This window comes from Leucopleurus acutus (assembly GCF_964270905.1).
Source record: "Leucopleurus acutus genome assembly, chromosome: 13".
In the NCBI taxonomy this organism is placed as follows: Eukaryota; Metazoa; Chordata; class Mammalia; order Artiodactyla; family Delphinidae; genus Leucopleurus; species Leucopleurus acutus.
The window spans coordinates 26,763,685-26,785,802 of NC_139155.1; positions in this window are offsets into that span (position 1 = coordinate 26,763,685).

Genomic DNA, 22,118 nt, shown 5'->3' on the forward strand with positions numbered 1-22,118 from the left:
GAAGGGGAAGCTAGGGAAGAGATCTGGTCATTGGTTAATTACTTATTTTTCATTTCTACTTCTTTGATCTACAGAAAGAACAGACAATTTAGGCAAGGTATGTGTAATTAAAAGATTTGAAAGGTGTGCTTGGGCCAGAGATGAGTAGAGCACGGGGGTGCCAGGTTTAAAAGCTAGTTACAACATAGCTTTGCTAAAGTGTTAAGAAAGGGGCTTCATGCTGAGGGCAGATTCCTGCAAAGAGCTGCTTACATACAGGGGTCATGGTCACCCCCCTCCCCAGTCTCTGTCCCCACCTCATGCTCAGAAGCACTTCCACCAGCTGTTCCACCTCTTTGCAGGCTCAGAGGGGGAGAGAGGGTTGACTACCGGGTATTCCCACCTAGGTCTTTATGAGAATGAACCACACCCACCAAGCTAAACACGGCTCCAGCCGCTGAGCCAGGAGATGAGACGGGGTGGGGTGGCAGGAAGTGGGATGGTAGACACTGTCTGTTGCCCATCCTTGCCATTCCCTTTTTCTTCTGGCTAGTAGAACACAGATTTTGTTCATGTAGCAACATGTCTGACCTCCAATGATAGACCAGGCCTCGGCCTGGTCAGGGCTGGGCAGACCCAAGTGTGCTCATTTGACAGCAGCCTCAGAGGGAAACTGGACTCACGTAAAACCTTTGGGATAAGTTTCCATGGAAAAACTGCGACCTTGGCCTAAAAAGAGCCCGTGGCAAGGAGGCAACTGGCCCTGGACAAGTCCCAGTGACTGGGCTCCATGAGGCAGGGGTCTATGATGCTTCCTACTTCTCATGTGCCAGATACTGAAGAGAACGTAGAAGTCCCAACCTTCAAGGAGCTTCTAGGCCACTCCTGAGACAGAAGCCAGCCATGCGAAGTGACAGCAGTCGTGAAAGCCTGGAGTTGGTGAGGGCCAAGAAGGTGGTGTGGACAGCAGCTGGTGGGATAACTCGGGGTTGCTTGATGTTGGGGGCATGTCATTCCCTCTGAACCTATAAGAACGTAGAACATCTGCTCTCTACCCGAGTCTAACAAAACTCCCCCAAGGTCACATCACCCCTGCCCAAACCCTGTCCACCTTTCAGCTAGGTTCAAGTCCAGCCGTCTGACCCCACCGATTTGTCTAGTTTCATGCTTATTCTCTTCTCTGTGGACTTTAATTCCAGACAGACTGATCTCGTCACCCTCACACAGGCCACATAACACTCTGCTTCATTTAATCCTCACTACAACCCTATGAGGTGGATACTTTATTATCTCTATTTTAAAAAGAAGGAAATGGAGTCTCAGGTTGAATAATTTTCCCGTGGTCATGCAGCCCCTTGGTAGAGCTGGGATTTAAAATAGGTGGTCTAGGGCTTCCCTGGTGGTGCAGTGGTTGAGAGTCCGCCTGCCGATGCAGGGGACACAGGTTCATGCCCTGGTCCGGGAAGATCTCACATGCCGCGGAGCGGCTGGGCCCGTGAGCCATGGCCACTGAGCCTGTGCGTCCGGAACCTGTGCTCCGCAACGGGAGAGGCCAAAACAGTGAGAGGCCCGCGTACCGCAAAAAAATAATAATAATAAAATAAAATAAAATAGGTGGTCTAGGTGTGGAACTCATGAAACACATGGGCTTCCTGGATGGTTTGCTTTCTGTTTATGTCATCACACTGGGTCAATTATGTCCATCTCACAGTTGTGTGAGGATAAACTAGCTCTCCAAAGGTTTAAATTTTTTAAAAGCCCTGATCTATAGCATTGGCTGATTTGGGTGGGGCAAATATGCAAATATTCCTGAATATTTAACAGCCGTCTCTCACTATCCAGCACGTGCTGGCTCCGGCATACTGCTGTATCGGCCTTCTCTCACTTTTAAGGTCTTTTTTTTTTTTTTTTACATCTTTATTGGAGTATAATTGCTTTACAATGGTGTGTTAGTTTCTGCTGTATAACAAAGTGAAGCAGCTATACGTATACATATATTCCCATATCCACTCCCTTTTGCATCTCCCTCCCACCCTCCCTATCCCACCCCTCTAGGTGTTCACAAAGCACCGAGCTGACTTATGTCTCCTCTCTCTTTGTATCCCTAGTACACAATATTGTGCTTGGTAAGTAGGAGGGCTTGGGAAGGGTTTGTGAATGAATGAATGAATGTAGAATGGGGGTTAGTCTTGTCCCTCTGATTAGCGTGAACTTCTGAGAGTTATCTCTTCACAACATCTAATTTCAGGGCTCAACTCCACCTACTTCCAGCTCTGCAGCTGTGACACATCCCCCTTCACATGTTCCCAGTGCCAAAGGTTTTCCAGGTGCTGTGTAGACACACACGCACTAAAGACATAAGCCAAATCACTCCTGAAATTGCCATTGACGAGAGCAGGAGGTAGACCGTTCTGGTGGTGCTATAAAGCAAGTGTTCCCATAGTTAAAGCTACAGGCATCTGCAAGAGCTGTTTCCTTATTGCAATGAGCCCCTTCAGGTGGAGGTGCGGAAGTCATTATGCGTGTTAGGGTGGTTTATAGCCTGTGGGGGCGTATGTAATGCTCACTACCAGGAAAACCTGAATTACCCTCAGGGCTGGCTGGGAGCTCCCTGCCTTGTTAATTTTCTCTTGCTATGGGGAGGCATTCCCGGAGGCCAGCCTGATGCAAAGGGTGATGGTGTGGCTGTTACCCAATGTCCCTTTGTCTAAAGCTGGTCCCACTTTGGGTCCCAGATATTTACCTAATGTGTAGATAGCACTACACATTAGGTTTTACTCAAAGCCTACCAGAGGGTAATATGAAAGTCCTTCAAGGTCAAAGGGAGCTAGACAAAGGTTACGGGCAAACCACCATATGTGCCACTAACTCTGAGATCTTTCTTGACTCCCACCCCGCCACAGACAGTTCAGCAGTCAGCCTTCCTCCCCACTTCCCTGGTACACACCAGTACACTGAGCTCAGTGACTTTTTACAGGGCTGGCCTACTCGGATTAGAGTTATGGCTTATCAATCCTTTTAGTCTCATCCAGAACCTGGAAGAGACCTTGGTCTCATTTGCTCCTATGACAGGACATAGTGCCTGACAAGTCTCTAGTGAAATGCACTTGTAAACCTGGACAAGTGTGGCCTGAGTGGCCCTATGTTGGCTGAACCCTTGGCTCGGGGAACAAATGACCTGGGCAGGGTGTTTACCAGGTATGTATCAGGAAGGTTAGGTCACAGGATTCTTTCCTTGACCCTATCCTTTGAGACTCTGCTGTTGATCAGAGGAATGGGTACATTAAATGATATACTCGGGATACCAAAAATACATGGACAAAGCCGAAACTGACAAAATGGAAATAAACAGATATAACAAAAATATTTGTTTACTATGCAATTTAAGGGTAAGAGACCTGGTTAAATGACTATTTCATGGAAAGGGAAGAAAAGCTTTTGGATTTAATTGACATAAAGATAATAAGACCACCAATGCAATTAATTTTAAACTTGGGGTCCATTGAATACACACTCGACATTTCAAGAGAGACACTGATATGTTCCCCAGAGGAGAGTGACCAGAATGGTGACATTACTGAAAACCATAGTAGAATTGATGAAGAAATTGACCTGGAAATGACACCTGGAGAGAGGCGGCTGTGGGGTGGGATGACATCTGCTTTCAGACACTTGAAAGGCTGCCAGGGAACTAGCCCTGCCTCCCCTGAACCTTCAGCTCCTGAACTACCCCTGACCAAGACAGACCCAAGGTGGCTCATCTGCCCCAGATGGGGGTGTCTGGAATTGGTCTCACTGGCTAAACCCATGGGATGGTCAGTTGTATGTGTCAACTTGACTGGGCTAAGGGATGTCCAGTAGCTGGTAAACATTACTTTTGGGTGTCTGTGAGCGTTGTTTCTGGAAGAGATTAGCATTTAAATTGGTGGACGGAGTGAAGAAGATACACCCTCACCAATGTGGTTGTGTATCATCCAATCCCCTTAGGACTTGAGTAGAACAAAAAGACAGAGGAAGGGTGAATTGTTCTCCCTGCTTGAGCTGGAACACCCCTGTTCTCTGGCCCTCAGACATCAGTGCTACTAGGACTCAATACGGGACTGACACCGCTGGCTCCCCTGACTCTCGGGACTGGAGTCGCATTACCAGCTTCCCTGGGCTTCCAGCTTGCAGATGGCAGTTTACGTAATACTTTTCAGCCTCCATTATCGCATGCGCTAATCCTTCATAATAAATCCCTTTCTGTATATCTATATATCCTATTGGCTCTGCTTCTCAGGAGAACCCTGACTACTACAGCCTGAAGTCTCCTAGAACAGTTCTTCTCCAACTGCGATGTGCATCACTTGGGAGTCTTATTAAAATGCAGATTCTGATACAGCAGATCTGGGCTGGGGCCTGAGATACTGCACTTCTAACAAGCCCCCAGGTGAAGCTGACACTTCTCAAAGAGAAGCCAGCAGGGCAGGATGCTCTGCGAGGTGCTCAGTAAATGTTAGATGTCATTATTATAATTACCACCATCACTGCTGGAGTCTACTCCAATCTGGACAAAACCCCCTAAATTCTGATGCCACCTGCCTCTAAATGTTGTGATCACCTAGAGTTTCCTGCTACTGTGCCACACCTTGAACCCAGATTGGAACCATTCCTTTCAAGACCAGCCTAATCATGGACAATCTTGATTTTCAGGCTGCTGAGAGTAGATTTCCCTAGGACGGCATCAGTCTTACCTACCAGGGCCCATCCAGCCCTATAACTTCTTCCCTTCCCTACCAGCCCATGCCTCACTGATGAGTTCAATAGGTTGTACCAGGCACCAAATGGCAGAACTAGTCCCAGTGGAAGCTGAAGGTAAAATATAAAAATATTTCCACAAAAATCTGAGTGGCTCACCTATGAAAAGGGGTGGACTTACCTATGAGGTCATGACATCCTGTCATGGCAGGCTTCCAGTGGAGGCTAAAAGATCACCTGTCACAGGTATTCTATAGGTGCCTCCTCTCCAGCAGGAGAAGGGGAAGGTAAAAAGACTGACCAAGGATTAAACAGATGACTTCTGTGAGGCCTGGGGCCACGTGACTCCCCAAAGCCTCAGAAGGCTTGTGAGTCACAAGCCGGTTCCTTCCCTCCCCCTATTCATCTCAATTCTTACTTTCCTTCATGGTCTAGGGATTGACTTCCCCTAACAAGACACTGATCAAACTGTGGGCCACACACTTGCATCAGAATCACTTGGAGAACTTGTTAAAATGCAGATTCCTGATCCCCTAGACAGACCTGAAAATCAGAATCCCAGAGGGTAGATCTCAGGCATCACATTTTCAAGCAAGAAGGTGACTCTCATGAGCGAGCTTTTCTGTCACTTAGGTTTGAAGCATAATCCTCTGAGCAGACATCTCCCCGGCTGGCAGGCCTACACGGGAGCACAGTTGGGCCACGTGGAACTAGAAGTCTCCTTGAGATACCGAGGTGTGATCTCGAGCAGACTGCTGCCTCAGTGGTTCTGGCTCAGAGGACAGGTCAGGACCGGAGAGGCAAATCTGGATGGCTTTGTAGGAGACAAAGGTAAAGAGGGAGAAGGAGGTCAAGCCTCTGAAGACTCCAGTCAGGTAGAGAAGGACGAGCCTTCAAAGGAGGCAGAGAAGGAATGGCCAAGGAGGCAAGAGAAAAACACAACTGTTCTAGGAGAGGGTATTCTGTGTAGCTGAAGGGCAACGAGCCACCAAGGAGGCAGAGGACCCAGAAAAGTTTGGATGGGGGGTGACAGGGAAGTCTGTGGTGACCGAGAAGAGTGTTATCTTGTGGAGCAGTATTACTACCTGGTAAGGAATTGGTACTTTATCTTGAGGATATTAAGCAAAAGAATAATAAGCCCAGATTTGGGAGATGAACAGAGAGAAACAAGACTGAAGAACTGGGGGCCTGAAAGAGGGTTTTGTGAGTGTCAGACAAGGGTAAAGAGGAGACGCAGGACTCAAGAAAAGTTCAGGAAGTAAAACATAGCAGAAGTGCATTATTCACATTAGCCCCCAAAAGGAAACAAGCCAGTGTTCATCATCTGATAAGTGAATAAATAAATGGAGTGTTATTTACACACAACGGAATGTGATTCTGCCAGGAAAAGGAACAATCATGTTACCCCATGGATGAACCTTGAAAACATTACGCGAAATGAAAAACCAGCCGCAAAAGACCGCATCGTATACGTTTCCAGTTACATGAAATGTCCAAACAAGGTAAATTTCTAGATACAGAGAGTACATTAGTGGTTGTCTAGGGCTGAATGAGATGGAGGGATTTGGGTCTCTTTTTGGAGTGATGAAAATATTCTAAAATCGATCATGTTGATGGTGTTCATATACCAAGAAACATGGAATTGTATACTTTGGGTGGCTGGATTATATGATATGTGAATTATAGTTTCATAAGTTTCTTTTCAAAATAGCAGAAGAGGAAGAGAAGGGAGACAAGGATGGTCTCCAGGTTTGAGTGGTGTCTCAGGCCAGGCTCCACAGCAAACAGAGGTAGAGATTTGCAGGCAGGGCCAACCCCTGTGGGAGAGTGAAGGGAAGGTCCTGAGTGAGCAGAGCTAGGAGCTGGGCCACACAGCACTCTTCACACAGGCCTCAGCCCAGCGCACAGGGAACGCTGCAGCTGGGAGAGCCCTTCCTATCCCCACGTGACCCATCAGCCATTGGCTGTCCCCGGGAGTGAACGTGACGTTGGACAAGGTGGGCAAAGTCTTCTTCAGCTGAGGGCAAGTTCTGGAGTGGGACTCAACTGAGAACCATCAGTGGGCAGTACCCTGAGCTGCTGGGGAGGAGATGCTTCAGGCTTGAGCTCTGGGGGCTCAGCACAGCCTCCACTACAAATGCCACTCTGGGGGAGGGGGAAGGAGACAGCAGTTGGAAAAGAAACTAAGTAAGCTGAAAGGAGACATCCAAAGGAAAACGAAGCACATCAGGTTGTGAGAAACTGAACGCCATGCCTTTATACTCTGCACCAACTTTTGCAAAATGTTTTTAATCTTCACGTTCAAATTAATATGGTTTTGGCAGACCGATGCAGATCAGTAGTGTACTAAATAGGGATTTACACACAAATAGCTCCACAGGCCTACCTAGTCAATAACACGTGTTATTAAAGCTCCCGAAATATGTATTTGCAGAGCTGGACGAGTAATGCCACCTTCCAGGCATCCCCCAATGCATGTTGGACCTCAGGAGCCCATAGGCCACACCACACAGCAGATCTAGGAGAAATGGGGCCTCATGTGGCTGTGGGATGGAGAGTCATTCTCCCAGGCAGCTGAGGAGGACGCCACCCTGCCCCGCTGTGTGGTGGGAGAGATTACTCTAACCCCAGCTCTGCGCAGATGAGGAATCTGAGGTCTTGGGAGGTGGAGGGGGCTCCCAAATTCACAGAACAGGTGGAGGAGCCCACACCAGACCCTACCTCTGTCTCCTGTTCAGCACAGTGCAGCAGAATCAGAGGAATAGAGTTGATACCGCCTCTCTAGCCTCTACTGGCTGTGTGAACGAGGGCAGGTTATTTCACCTCTTCGCACCTTGTTTTTCTCTTCGTCAAAACAGAAGTACACTGGTGGGACTGTGAATTGGTACAGCCACTATGGAGAACAGTATGGAGGTCCCTTAAAAAACTACAAATAGAACTACCATATGACCCAGCAATCCCACTACTGGGCATATACCCTGAGAAAACCATAATTCAAAAAGAGTCATGTACCAAAATGTTCATTGCAGCTCTATTTACAATAGCCCAGAGATGGAAACAACCTAAGTGCCCATCATCAGATGAATGGATAAAGAAGATGTGGCACATATATACAATGGAATATTACTCAGCCATAAAAAGTAACGAAATTGAGCTATTTGTAATGAGGTGGATAGACATAGAGTCTGTCATACAGAGTGAAGTAAGTCAGAAAGAGAAAGGCAAATACCGTATGCTAACACATATATATGGAATTTAAGAAAAAAAAAATGTCATGAAGAACCTAGGGGTAAGACAGGAATAAAGACACAGACCTACTGGAGAACGGACTTGAGGATATGGGGAGGGGGAAGGGTGAGCTGTGACAAAGCGAGAGAGAGGCATGGACATATATACACTACCAAATGTAAGGTAGATAGCTAGTGGGAAGCAGCCGCATAGCACAGGGAGATCAGTTCGGTGCTCTGTGACCACCTGGAGGGGTGGGATGGGGGGGAGGGAGGGAGGGGGGGAGGGAGGGAGATGCAAGAGGGAAGAGATATGGGAACATATGTATATGTATAACTGATTCACTTTGTTATAAAGCAGAAACTAACACACCATTGTAAAGCAATTATACTCCAATAAAGATGTTAAAAAAACAAACAAACAACAAAAAAAAAAACAGAAGTACATAAGGCGTAGTGCCTACTTGGTGGAGTTACAAGGATTCACTAAGAGAATTCTCTGACAGTGTTCAGCCCCATGCCTGCCTAAAGCATTTAAGTAAATGTAAGAAACGTATTATTATCACACTGCCCCTTTAGCAGGGAGCTTGTTTACATTTTTGTCACCGACCGTCACTCCACTTATTATATCAATATCCTATGACCTTCAAGGGCAGGAAATATCTCCCTGGCCCAACTCTGCAATAGGAGGCTAATTATTTCTTTATTTCTCTGCTTTGGAAACAGCCCTTCTTGAAGTTTCTGGTCTCATCCTTTCCTAGTGTCAGAACGTGGCTCAAGCCCGGCCAGGGGAGGAGGGGCGGGAAGGAAGAGTGGAGATTCTTGTCCTCTGTCCATAACCATAACCCAGCTGGAACCTCGAGGGAGGAATTCACATCCACGTTCATCCATATCACTCTGTCAGTACCATTTCAGGGGCTGCCAAAGACCCCACATCTCTCCTGCCATCCTGAATCCAAGTGTCCTAAATGTCTCCATTTGATATTCATACCTTTGAGTAGTCTCTGGGTTTTTTCCTCCATTAAAACAATTATACTTTACATGAATACAATTGTCAGCTCAAAAGCAAATGGCGTCCTAAAATTGTGAGACCTTTCTTGGTGTTATGGAAGTCCCTCGTAGATTTGGAATTCATTCATGTTAACTTTTTTAGATTTTCATCTAACAAAAAGCAGTAAGACTTAAAATTTTCCACATATGGTAGTTCTACTTTTAGTTTTAATAGTTTATTAGTTTAATATTCCATTCCTGGGCATATAACCGGAAGAAACAGAAACACTAATTTGAAAAGATACATGCACCCCAGTGTTCATAGCAGCATTATTTACAATTACCAAAGTATGGAAGCAACCTAAGTGTCCATGAATGGATAAGGAAGATGTGGTATATATACAATGGAATACTACTCAACCATAAAAAAGAATGAAATTTTGCCATTTGCAACAACAAAGATGGACTTGGAGGGCATTATGCTAAGTGAAATAAGGTAAGCAGAGAAAGACAAATGCTGTATGATCTCACTTATATGTGGAATCTAAAAAATACAACAAACTAGTGAATAAAACAAAAAAGAAGCAGACTCACAGACATAGAGAACAAACTAGTTGTTACCAGTGGGGAGAGGGAAGGGGGCACAATATAGGAGTAGGGGATTTTTTTAAAAAGGGTTATTATGGGATTATACGAAATCATGTGTGTCAAACCTCTGAAAATTGTAAAGCACTATAGAATTTAAAGACTCTTTCATTCGATTAAAAAAAAATACCCAGAGTCCTATTTCTGATAAAGCAGTGTAGGTAGGACATGACTGCCTCTCCAAGAGGCTAGTGGCTCTGAGAACATCACGCTGAGTGTTAGTGGCTGGGAAGGAAGAGTGGCAGACCTGAGGACAGGACTCCCTGCTGGAAGCGCAGGAAGGATTGTGCCCGCGCGGCACACAGCATCAGACCCTGGAGACCTGCAGCCCCCCAGGAGCAAGGGAGCATGACGGGAATATTGGAAGATGACGGCCGGGGGAGGGGAGCCGGCTGGGGGCGGGGAGGGCCCCATCTCCCCCGAGTCTCCCACAGGCCAAACTCGCCAGGCAACGGGGCACGCCGCCACATGGCCGCCCTGTGGAAATGACCCACTTGCGGTGTCCTTCCTGGTCCCAAGGTGGAACAGCGGAGGTGAACCCTGAAGAGAATCTGTCTTGATTAGGAACCACTCTCATCACAGCCCAGCCTCAGGAATCCAGCAGCAACCAGGACACCCATTTCTCTCTCCAAAAGCTCAATCGGTCGGATGTGTGTTTGCACTGAGATCATCACCGCCCACAGCTCCACGCCGGGTCAGCTCTCTAACAGTTCCTCCCCGCTCTGGGAGCTGCCTACAGTTGTGGGTTGGACGAGCATGGCCAGATCATCACAAATGATAAAGAGTGTCAGAAGCAATTAGGATTCTGGGGCCCAGCAGCCTCTCCTTGTCTTCCTAGGGCTTGAGCCTCAGGTGAGAATGCCACATTGTCATATCATGGAGTGAAAGCCTTCCACTTGTCCTTGCCTACATGAGAATTGGCACAAGGCGGTGGTAATCAGGCCACATCTCACCTGATGGGGACAGCACCCTTCCCCCAACTACACCATCCCTTAGAATGCTGACCTGCTCCACCCAAGAGAGATGAGGGGAGGGGCAGATGGGGGCAGGGCCTGGGAAGCAGGAGGCTGGTGCCCAGCTCTGGCCTTTCATTCTTCTCAACCTCCCTCTTCCTGATAGTAACTTTGGGGTAAATAATCCCACTGGGCCCATGTCATTGGACCTTTATCAGGACCAAATCAGACAATGGGAAATTAAGTGCTTGTAAACATAGAGTGTGCCTGAAGAGGAAAAGGCCAGAAGGTCAGGAGACTGTAGGTTTGGCCCAAATGTTGACATTAACTGGAAAATGGTCATAAACAGGTCATCTGGGCTCTCTGGGCCTCAGTTTACTCATCTCTAAAATAAGACCTGTGGTCCAGATTTCACAGGTCCCTCCCAGATCTAAATCGGCAGAGGAAATGTGTTTCAGAACTGAGTGCCCAGCAGCATCACATTTAAGAGGTTGCATTTTAGGCAAGATTTAAATGTCCCACATTGGTGCAGATTGCCACTCTGGAGCCCCAAGCCCCACTGATGCCCGCAGGGTGAGCCCCAGGTCTGGTTTGGCCAACATAGATGTGTAGCTCCAGCTGCCCTCCTTCCCAGGCCACGTTAAGCCCACTCCCCCTCGATTAGCCTACTCCTGTTCTAAAGGTCTTCTTTTCCTTTCCTCACACTCTCCTCTTCCTCCGGGCTTTTGCACACACTGCTCTCACTGCCTGCGTGGATCTGGCTTCCCTCCCCGCCCAGGGAATCTTACTCTCCTGCATCCATGTGTTTGAGCCCCTTGAGGACAGATGTCGAGTCCGCTTTGTTCCCCTTTGCATCCCTAGCTCATAGCCAGCACCCACCACATAGCAGGCATTCTGTGAATATTGGCAGGATAGATAAATACATGAATGCATGAGTGAACCCAGACTCTATACTCAGAGATTTCCAAATTAGAAGCTCTACTTGTTTATATCTAAGTCACCATTTTTCACTTTAATACAACTGAAGGAGACGATGCCCAGTATCTACTAATATGCATCTGCTGCTCTCTGACCAAGAGAACACAATTTGGTTCAGTGCTACACTTCAGACTCCCTTGCAGCTAAGGGGGACCATGTGACTCACTTCTGACCAATGACTTGTGAGCAGAAATCTAGTGTAGGCATCTAGAAAACCTATTGTTTTCCTGATAAAAAGAGAAAGACTTTGCTAGCTCGTAGTGACTTTTGCCATTTGCAAACGTCCCAGCCTAGAACCTGGATGTGATCTTTTGAGGGGGAAGCAGCAAAGGTCAATGCTAAGGATGACAGAGTAGAAAGCAGGTGTCTGGTCCCTGATGAATTGCTTGAAGAGCTACATTAGCTCTGGATAGCCTATTCTTGTCTATTTTTCATGTGAGAAAACTAAAATCACTAATTGTTTAAGCCTCTGTGGTCAGGCTCTGTTACAGACAGCCAAACGAAATGCTGAGGCAACGGCTAACCAGAAATGAACAATATGACTATTTATACATTCAAAAGACGTTCACTGAGTACCTACTATGTGTCAGACACCATGTGGTACTATGTATGATAAATACTCTTCATGCTTTGGAGGGCAAATCTGAACATGACTCTGCTATTTCCCTTAAACCAAGCAATTTTTTAAAAATAATAAATGCCTTATGGCAGCTTTTCAATAAGCCTTCTGAATTGTTCTTTAAATGTTTTTGTTCCTTATCTTCTGGGAGGTCTCTTCACGTATGTCTTGCCTCCTCAAATAACAAGTTGAACTATATGAAATTGCTGTTTCTGTAAGTCAAAAATATATGTTCATTTGCTGTGATTTAACTTAAATGTCACACCTGATTCCTTAATGTGAACCCTAGATTTTTCTCTATGATCTTGAACTGTCCCCTGCAATGCACGCAATTCCTAAGGGAATACCCGCCTTAGAAGATGGAAGGGAAGTCACTTCCTGTCCCAAGCTTCAGTTTCCTCATCTGTACAATGGGAAGGTCTCTCTAGGTTCCTGCTGACACCAACAATCTGGAAAGTGAAAGCTATGGCCTGTCACCCCAACACACCCATGAGCCTCTTGCCCAGTGAAGATACCAACCAGGCTCTGAGCACTGCTGTCAGGATGGTCCCATGTACATCACAGAACCGGATATGGCAAGCAGGCTCCAAGAGGCCTTCCTGTCCATGTCTCTGTTCCTAACTCCCCAACACTGGCCTTGCCTTCAGGTGCCCCCAGTAAGAGCAGCCCGGGGCTGAGTTAGGACAGCAGCTTCACAGCCCTGCACTTGTTTCCCCTTCTTTAAAACATCATGACAAGAGAGTGCAAAATAAAGAGAGGACCTTAATGATCCACTACCAAAAAGTAATAATAAATATGCATATGGACCAGAGCTCTATAGTAATATGCAAATCTGAGATTCTTGTGATGATGCCATCAAAGGTCATTTGTAAAATTTTTCCTCGTTACATTTTCTTTTCAACAATAATTTTTAAAGCTGTTGTGAGGCAAAATGAGTTGAGGAGCATGGGAGAAAGAGTGCAAAGTTCCAGAGACACCCATTACTACTCAAATTCCAAGGATGCCCATTGAGAGTGAGGACATCAATACAGAGACAGAGGGAGTTCCCACCACCAGAGGCTGCAGCCCAGCATCTCTCTCCCCCATCCTGGGGAACAGCTGCTCCCTCCCCACTTTGTCAGCTTCCCTCCTGATTTATCCATCCTCCCTGTGAGGGCAGTCAGGCCGACAGCCCTCCATTCCGACTGCCACCTGGGCCATCTTGGAGCCCAGTTTCTCTGGGTGAACTCCAGGGGGAGGTGCATTAAGGGGGTTAATTACACCAGCCCCCATGCCACCCCAACCAAGACACTGACAGTTTGGCAACTCCACTCGTGGTACAAGAACAATATGCCAAGCAGCTGGTGGCAGAGAACTCTGATTTATTACCAGGAGTCCCTGGGATGGCAGCCACAGTGCCTTTCTTTCCAGAGGAGGAGCAGGGCCCAGTAGTCAGTGGATGAGCACCCTGAGTCAGGCCCAGCTTCTGTGTAGGTGACTGCAATTCCACAGGGGTAACATACTCAAACCTTGCTAGTCATTTCCACCTCTGGGTGAATGACTCTGTCAGCACCTTTCTCTGCTCCCCCAAGTTGAGGCATCTATTGGAAGGGTAGTCAACACAGTATGTTTTGGTGGGATTCCAAAGCCTGAGAAATATGTCCCAGCAAAGAACTTGGATCACCTGGGGCAATGGGCAAGTCCATTGGAATGAGGAGGGAGAGCCCCAAGAGGAGAGGCAACCAGGCCCCTGTACAAACACCATCATCTCCATTTTGTCTCAGGCATCACTAGAGCCCTCACTCTCCACCACCACGTCTTCTACGTATTCATCAGCATCTCCCTCATACCTGCCCTTGCTGACCTCTGGAGGCCACTGCGCTTCTGGGTAACCATGGACAGGAATCCCAGTTGAGAGAACATGCTCATCATTCACTTATTTCTCCATCTACCCATCCTCCTGTCCACTCAGCTGTCCTTCCATTCATAGTTCATTCAATAAGTATTTCCTGAGTGCCCACTCTATACCAGGCACTGTGCAAACCACTGGGGATGCAGCCATGACCCAGTGACACAAAGTCCCTGTTCTCATGAAGCCCTCACACTAGTGGGGGAAGCAGGCAAGTCAACGGGCAATTACAGGAGCATGTTGCTAAGCGCTACATAAGAGATGGGCGGGTGATGGTGGGAGCATGTAGGAGGGGCACCTAACTCAGATGTGGGACTGGGGAAGCTTTGGTTTCCTCACCTATAAAATGGTAGCATTGTGAATTGACCAGCCAACCTACACAGTTTCTGGGAGGACCAGCTGAGATCATGCATGTGAAAGAACTTTATAAGTACCATGCAGATATCTGCAAGTGTCATTACTGTCATTTCCACCCCAGGTTTCTTCCAAAAGGACAAAAGACACTAGGCAGCATTTGGGGGGTTTCTGGCCATGAGGGCTCTGCAGGCTGAAGCCACAGGCCAATGCTCCCTCAAAATAAGACCATGTCCTGACAGGGAGGTGACTGAAAACTGGACCCCTGCAAGCATTTTTACTGGTTTCTTCAACAGTGGAGAGTAGTTGCATGGAATCATCCATGCTCTAAGATCTCCCCCAGTTCAGCCGCCTTGCCAGCCTTCCGGAGATACGAGGGGTGGTGTGAGTGCAGAGGAGGAGCTGACAGGCATGGAAGACTGGGCTAAGTGTTCAGGCTGTGGCCACAGCGCATGGGGAAGTTTAAAGGCTGAAACTCTGACTCTTGAACACGATGTGTTTGCAAGTACACCAACCAGAAACTCATATCCACTCAAAGGACAAGAAGCTTGGATCCTAAGACAGCATTCTTGGATGAATGTTGTTTTCAACACAGAGTAAGCTCCTTCACACGAGAGAATCGGTCTGCTCCATGGGACCTGCCGTGCAGCAAGGCACCCCTGCTATCATCGATGCAGAATCCAACCAAAAATTGCTGCGTATTTGAAATAAATTGCACCAGGAGGAGAGAAGAACAGAAGATCCATCACCACCTCCCTGAGATGGGATTGAGATCCAAGGAAATGAAAAGTAGAGTGGATACAAGAGCCTGGCCTCCGGACTCAGAGTTTAGGGCTCTTCTCTCTCCCGGGAAGACTGCACCGTGTAGTGAGGCAGGGGGTGCATTTTCAGTCATTCACTGACCACTGGAAATTCACTTAACTCTCATGAGCTTCCCTAGCCCTTACCTGTAAAATGGACCATGGCACTAGCCCATCTCTCAGAGTTGTTGTGAGAATTAAATAGGATGGTACATTTAGAGGCATCATGTAAACTTAGGTTCAGCACAAAAGGATGGGATCACTGTTATTACCATGAGTCCCAGGGATGGTGACCAGGGTGATGCAATCCTAGTGGCAGAAGAAACACCTTCAAAACTCCCCAGAATTGAGCTCCAAGCCCTGAAAACTGTAGGCAGCAGCTGTCGTCTAGAGCCAGAACAGCCTGGCTCTGCGTGGACCCTGTGAGAGGGGTCAAGAGGGGCTGCTTTGGGCTCTAAGGTCACCATGAATATCTCAGTTAAAGAGTGTCCAGCAGGGTGTGCTCTGGGAGTGACAGCTACAACCTCCCAGAGGACCGTACTGCCCAGTTTTCATCCCAACAACAGGCACACCTGTGTTTCAGATCCATCTCTGCCACCCAAGGCAAGGTGACTTGGGGCTCATCGTTTCGTCCCCCAGGACTCAGTTTCTTCATTTACAAAGTGGGCAGACACTTGCCCAACCCCCTCCCGAGGTGGTGGTGAGATGTTATTACCACCACCAAAAATCTGCATAATTACCGAGTCCACCTTGTGGGTATTCAGTGCCCATTGTCTGGTTTCTCACAGTTGACTAAATGCAGCAAGTTCTGTTCCAGGAAGAAGGCATCACACAAAAACAACCAGTGAGAAAAAAAACACAAAGCCGTCAAATTAAACTAGTAAGTCAGGGCCAGTGTTTAGCAGCCCTAAAGGTTGGTTTGGGTTTTGTTTTCCTTTCCTCTTCTTCATCAGGTTATTCCGATGGGCATTCCCATTTTGTTCTAGATCATGGTTTGGGCTCCACAAAGCAACCAATTTGGAGGTTCTCTCCGAGGCAAAGTACAGGGCACGTGCCCTTTGAAAATTGAACATAGTGAGCTTTTAGTTCACAGAATTTGTTCATTTTTAATGTAAGTAATTAAACAAGTGATTTTTTTTTACAGGAACTCCAGTGCCTTTAATTAAACACATTAATATAAATGATTTTTAAAAAGTTAATCTCCTAATGAGCTGAGAATTTTATATCGATTCAGTAATTACAAAGCATATTGCAAAATCAGTGATAAATACTCCTGAAATTCATATTAATTGGCTAACTCCGATAAGATTATATTGAACAGAGACGATATACTTAAGAGTGCCAATGTGCACGCACATTGACACATTCGGTGGCAACAGCAGCGCAGGGCAGACCTCAGGCCGGCGGGGAGGGAGCTCTGTTCAGTTTATGGTGTTTGTGCTCTTTCCACACACTTGGTTCTGGTTTTCGAAGCTGCTGGCTAATGAAACATAAGATTATTACTCCCTTGCGCATTTAAGTTTTCAGGTCTTTATACAATAATTAATTAGGATTATGTGACAAGAAGAGAATTTCCACTAGGAAAAGAAAAACTAATAGTACTGTTTTAACAAATGATGCTTAAACTCCTATTGACTCAACTTAATTTATTTAATCTTTCTACCTAGACCACCCTGAAGGTAATTGTTCACTTTAAATACTTTTAAACTAGTATCTTTTAAGTCTGGGATTTCTCACGTAGCCACTTACTGTCTAATAAAGTAAGCTTCCTGGGAATGAAGTGTTTCAAATTATATAGAAAAGGGTAAATTCATAAAACATACACATCAGCGGTTCTCCAAGTGTGGTCTCTGAATCAGCAGCACAGCAACACTTGGGAACTTGTTAGAAATGGGAATTCCCAGAGCCTCACCCCAAACCTGCTGAACCGAAAACTGGGGGTGGGGCCCAGCAATCTGTGTTTTCCCAAGGTGATTCCGATGCCCGCTCAAGTTTGAGAATCACTACTATAGGTCATTAGGATTTTCCTGAGCACCTACTATATGCCTACAACTCTGCCATATGTTATGAGACACAGGAGAATATGTGGTGCCTGCCTTTGTGGACCTTACAATCTGACTAAGGTGTTAGATTTACATACTTGGTTCTGTCACTAACAGCTGTAATATCTTGGCAAGCCCGCCCCTCCACACCCACCATGTGATTTGAAACATAAGATCCGGCTTCCCTGCTGACTCCCGCCTCGAATGGCATGGCCTTTGATTTCCGCTATTAAAGTCACTCCTTTGGGTTTCACAGCATGAGCCAAGCCCTCTCTAGAAATAGGGAATGACATGGAAATGGGGAGGGAAATGCCTCCCCTTCCCATGGTATTCCAATGTGTCCCCAACCCCACTGCCATCTAGTGGGAACCACGGTTTCAGTCCTCTACTCCATTGAAACCTCTAAGCCAGCATCCTCATCACAGGAGGCCTGGGGCTGAATGTTTTCTCTCCAACTGCATGACCAAACCTTGGGTGGTGAGGAGTATCATTCGTTTAGCAATACCAAAACAATCCTGAACTAGGGAAGGCAAATTCCATGTGATAAAGGGCCCGGGTGAGAGAGAAGGCATTAAAATAAACACCTCTGGGCTTCCCTGGTGGCGCAGTGGTTGAGAGTCCGCCTGCCGATGCAGGGGACACGGGTTCGTGCCCCAGTCCGGGAAGATCCCACATGCCGCGGAGCGGCTGGGCCCGTGAACCATGGCCGCTGAGCCTGCGCGGCCAGAGCCTGTGCTCCGCAACGGGAGAGGCCACAACAGTGAGAGGCCCGCGTACCGCAAAAAATAAATAAATAAACACCTCTTACAACTCCACGACTGTGCCCAGGGCTGCCCCTAGCTGGCCTTTCCTGACCCCCTGGCCCTCACATCGCCCACCCCTCCCAGCACACCGTGAGGCATGACTGTTTTTAATAAAGTGAATGTTTCTTTGTGGGTCACTAGCCCTAAAGGTAATCCCCCGAAGAGAACTTCCTGACATGTTTTGCGTGCAGACGACATCACTTCCAAGGACATAGTCATCCAGAAATATGGCACATACAAGAATAAGTCTTAACTCTAAGTCATATTAAATACCATGAATTATCTTAATAGTCATGGCGTGTTAGAGCTAGGAGGGTCCTCAGAGGTTAATGAACCCCCTTGTGTTCCAGTCTATAGGGTAAAATTCAGCACTTAATTGTATACTCTTTAATAGGACAATGAGTGATTTGCCCATTATTGCTGTATCTCTATTAGTTAGGCTTGGAATCAAGACTTGAACCCAGAGCTTTTGCCCTGAGGCTGGTTCTGTCTCCATCACTGAAGGAAGTCTCACTTATAGCAGAAATGGAAGGAGGGACACAGCAAGAAGATATTTCTTTAGGCATGCCAACTCTTCATTCTCCTCCATGAAAATATATTTCAGAGAAAAAGATTTTTCATCAGCTCTTTAAAACTGACATTGCAAAATGTGCCCTACCCTTCCTAAAGCTTTGCCTGCCCCCTGTAATACCAATTATCCCCCGAAAGTGTTTATACCTCTGCTTGAGATGCTGTCTTCTGGGTTCCCAGCCACAGCCAACCCTGGGAAAACGCTCAGGGAAATATCTACATAACTATATTTTCCTAAGAGATTATATATTGACCATGGGTTCCTTATCCTATCTCAAAAGTATATGAATATTTACAAAAGACATGACCCTTCCCCCAAAAGTAGTGATATTCCTGGCATCAGTGGTCAACAGGTTGGAGAAATTTGTCAGCCACTGATGGAAGGGGCGGTGGCTAGGAGTCACTGGTGCCCCTCAGTCACTTGTATAACTGATCTGACTGCTGGGGGGTGGCTGTCCCCCTTTCGGCAAGGTTTCCCCTTTAAATGGCCCAATAGATATTCGTTAGGCATTGCCAGCACCTTGTCTCTCCCTAACTGATTTATCCGTCATGCTATAAAACCCATTAAAAATTAATCCCCTAATAGACCAAAGCTCAAATTGGCTGCCCAGAGGTTCCGGATGTAAGGCATATGTGTGTTGCCTCCAAGAGGGAGAGACCCAAAGGCAGGGGCTGTCCAGGAATAGAGGGTCCCCTCTCCAAATTCATGTGCCCAGGAGAATCCAGGGGCAGCCATAGTGACATTCGTCTTCCCCAAGAAAATCGTGTCCCAAAGAATTCCAAATGGGAAGGGGACAGTGATCTAGCCTTCCTCATAAGGACTGGAAAATAAAATACCCTGACAATCTCCTGACCCAAATCAGGCGCATCTGGGAGGGAGGAAGGTAGGTCATACTGTCTGTGCAAAAAGCCCATCCCTGGCCGGGTGACCCCGCCCTGACCTGCCCTACCTGGGCATCAGTGATGTGGAACTTTGCTGGCTCTTGCCTCTCAGGGAGTGTTTTCTGTGGTGCTTCTTTCTCTTTCCATCCCCTGCGTGCAACTGTCCCTCAAGGTACTCCTCCCCCTCCCTTCACTTCCTTTCTTAGCAATCTCATAATTTCAGTTACCACCTTTTATCATTCATTCATTCAACAATAAAGTCCATGATGGGGCTTCCCTGGTGGCGCGGTGGTTGAGAGACTGCCTGCCGATGCAGGGGACGCGGGTTCGTGCCCCGGTCCGGGAAGATCCCACATGCTGTGGAGCGGTTGGGCTCGTGAGCCATGGCCACTGAGCCTGCGCGTCCGGAGCCTGTGCTCTGCAACGGGAGAGGCTGCAACAGTGAGAGGCTCGCGTACCGCAAAAAAATAAAAATAAAAAAGTCCATAATGGGGCTTCCCTGGTGGCGCAGTGGTTGAGAGTCCGCCTGCCGATGCAGGGGACACGGGTTCGTGCCCCGGTCCGGGAAGATCCCACATGCCGCGAAGCGGCTGGGCCCGTGAGCCATGGCCGCTGAGCCTGCGCGTCCGGAGCCTGTGCTCCGCAACGGGAGAGGCCACAACAGTGAGAGGCCCGCGTACCACAAAAAAAAAAAAGTCCATAATGAACACACTATCTGTCAAATACTAGATAGAGTCTCTTGGAGCTAGAGACGCACGGCCATCCTTGTCCTCCTGCCATCTCCAGTTCTATGCAGGAAAAAAAGTCTTATAACGAGTGACCCCAACCACCTGGGAGGACTTTCAGAATGCAGTGGATGCTTGGGGCGAGGGACACCAACCCAGGGGGCAGAGGAAGCTTCCCGGAGGCCATGAAGACCCATTGGAGCCCTGAATGGCACAGTGGGAAGAGCCGAGGACACAGCACTGGTGGAGCTAGACCCAGAGGGGAGAGAGAACCTAGGACCCTTCCAGGCCTGGGAGGAACACCAGGTGGATTGTGAGTCAGGGGCAGTGAGAGCTGGGACTGGAGGGATGAACAGAGGCTAGATTGCTGTGAGTTTTGAGGTCAAGAAAGCATTTCACCTAAAAGAGGAAAGTCTTCAAATTTATTTTTTAGAGAGTTCACTGGAGCTGCAGTGTGGAAAACAAGTTGTGGTGGAAGATTGAATTTGAGGAACCCAGTAAGGCAATATTCCAAATTAGAGACAGGCCTGGCCCAGGGCAGTAACAGCAGCTCTGTCCATAGTAGGACACAGCATAACTGACCAAACCAGGAACTTGTTCACTGTTAGACACCCGGGTTGACACATAAGCCCTGGGTCAACCTAAAGGTGTTAAATAACCACTGCTAGATTTAGTAATACAACTGACAGATTTGAGCCTAAGAGTACGTGTATATTTTTGTAATGCTTCTTCATGTAGCTAACTTTAAAAAACTGTACATATTCATTCATTAATTCATTCCACAAATACTCACTAAGCACCTACTACGTGCCAGGCACTATGCAAGATGCTACGAATACGATAATAAAGTAGATACAGTCCAGGCCCTCAAGGAATTTACATTCTTTACTATAATGTCGGCATAGCATTGTTTTCTAGGAAAAGGAAGTTGGGGGGGAGGCCTGTGTTCTTCCCACTTTTCTCAGTGATCCACCTGCGGAATTGTCCATCCAACACATCGTCAGCAGGCCTTCTCTTTCTTCCTGGCACTGTGTGCTGGGGCGGGTAACCAGACCCCCAGCTCAGTGGCAGTGCCAAGTCTCCTTCGCCATCCTCATAGTTCTCCTTGGGTTTGACCTGCCCAGCAGGGCATGGCTCTCCCTCTGAGCTTGAATGAGGGGCCTTCCACTCCCCAGAGCAGATTTCAGGGCTTTGCTACACCCTGCATCCCCAGCCTCTGAAATATCCTGTATGCTGTTTGGCAGAACAGGGAGGCGAGTACATGGCCTGGGGACTAGAAGGAAGATTGAGAACACTTCTCAAACCATGGGATCTGGAGACTTGAGGGTTGAGATCATTGCTGAACATTATGAGAGGCATGAAAACAGATGTGGTGTTCCATCCCAGGTGGTAGAATTGGACCACCCCCGGCTCCCAGCTTTAAAAGAAGAAAGTTCCAGATTAATAAAACTATAATTATAAGATGAAGCAGCAGGCCATAATTCAAGTGGATTCAACAGGATTTGGATAAACATGAAAATTCCTCATGGCTAATTAAGAGGAGTTAATTGGAGCTGGGAGTGCTGGACGCAAGGCCAAAGTTGTTGAACCCTTAGAGTGATGTCTGTTCAATTCTCTCTCTCAGGGACAGATGCCAAGACTGAATGAACCAGTGGACAGCCCACAATGGCATTTCTGATACACATTGAACAATGAAGCCCAGTGCACGTCTGAGGCACACCCAAAGGTCTCCCCCCAGTTGTTCTAACCCACAAGGACATGGCTAGCTCTCCCCATCACTAACGTGATATTCGCAGTCGCCAGTGCTGTCGTGGGGTTTGTACATTTCCAGATCTGTATGCACTGGTGCACTTCCTCCAAGGAGTTTTGTGTGGCATCCTGTCCCATCGTCGCTCAGGACCTGGAATGAGGCAGGTTTCCCCACCC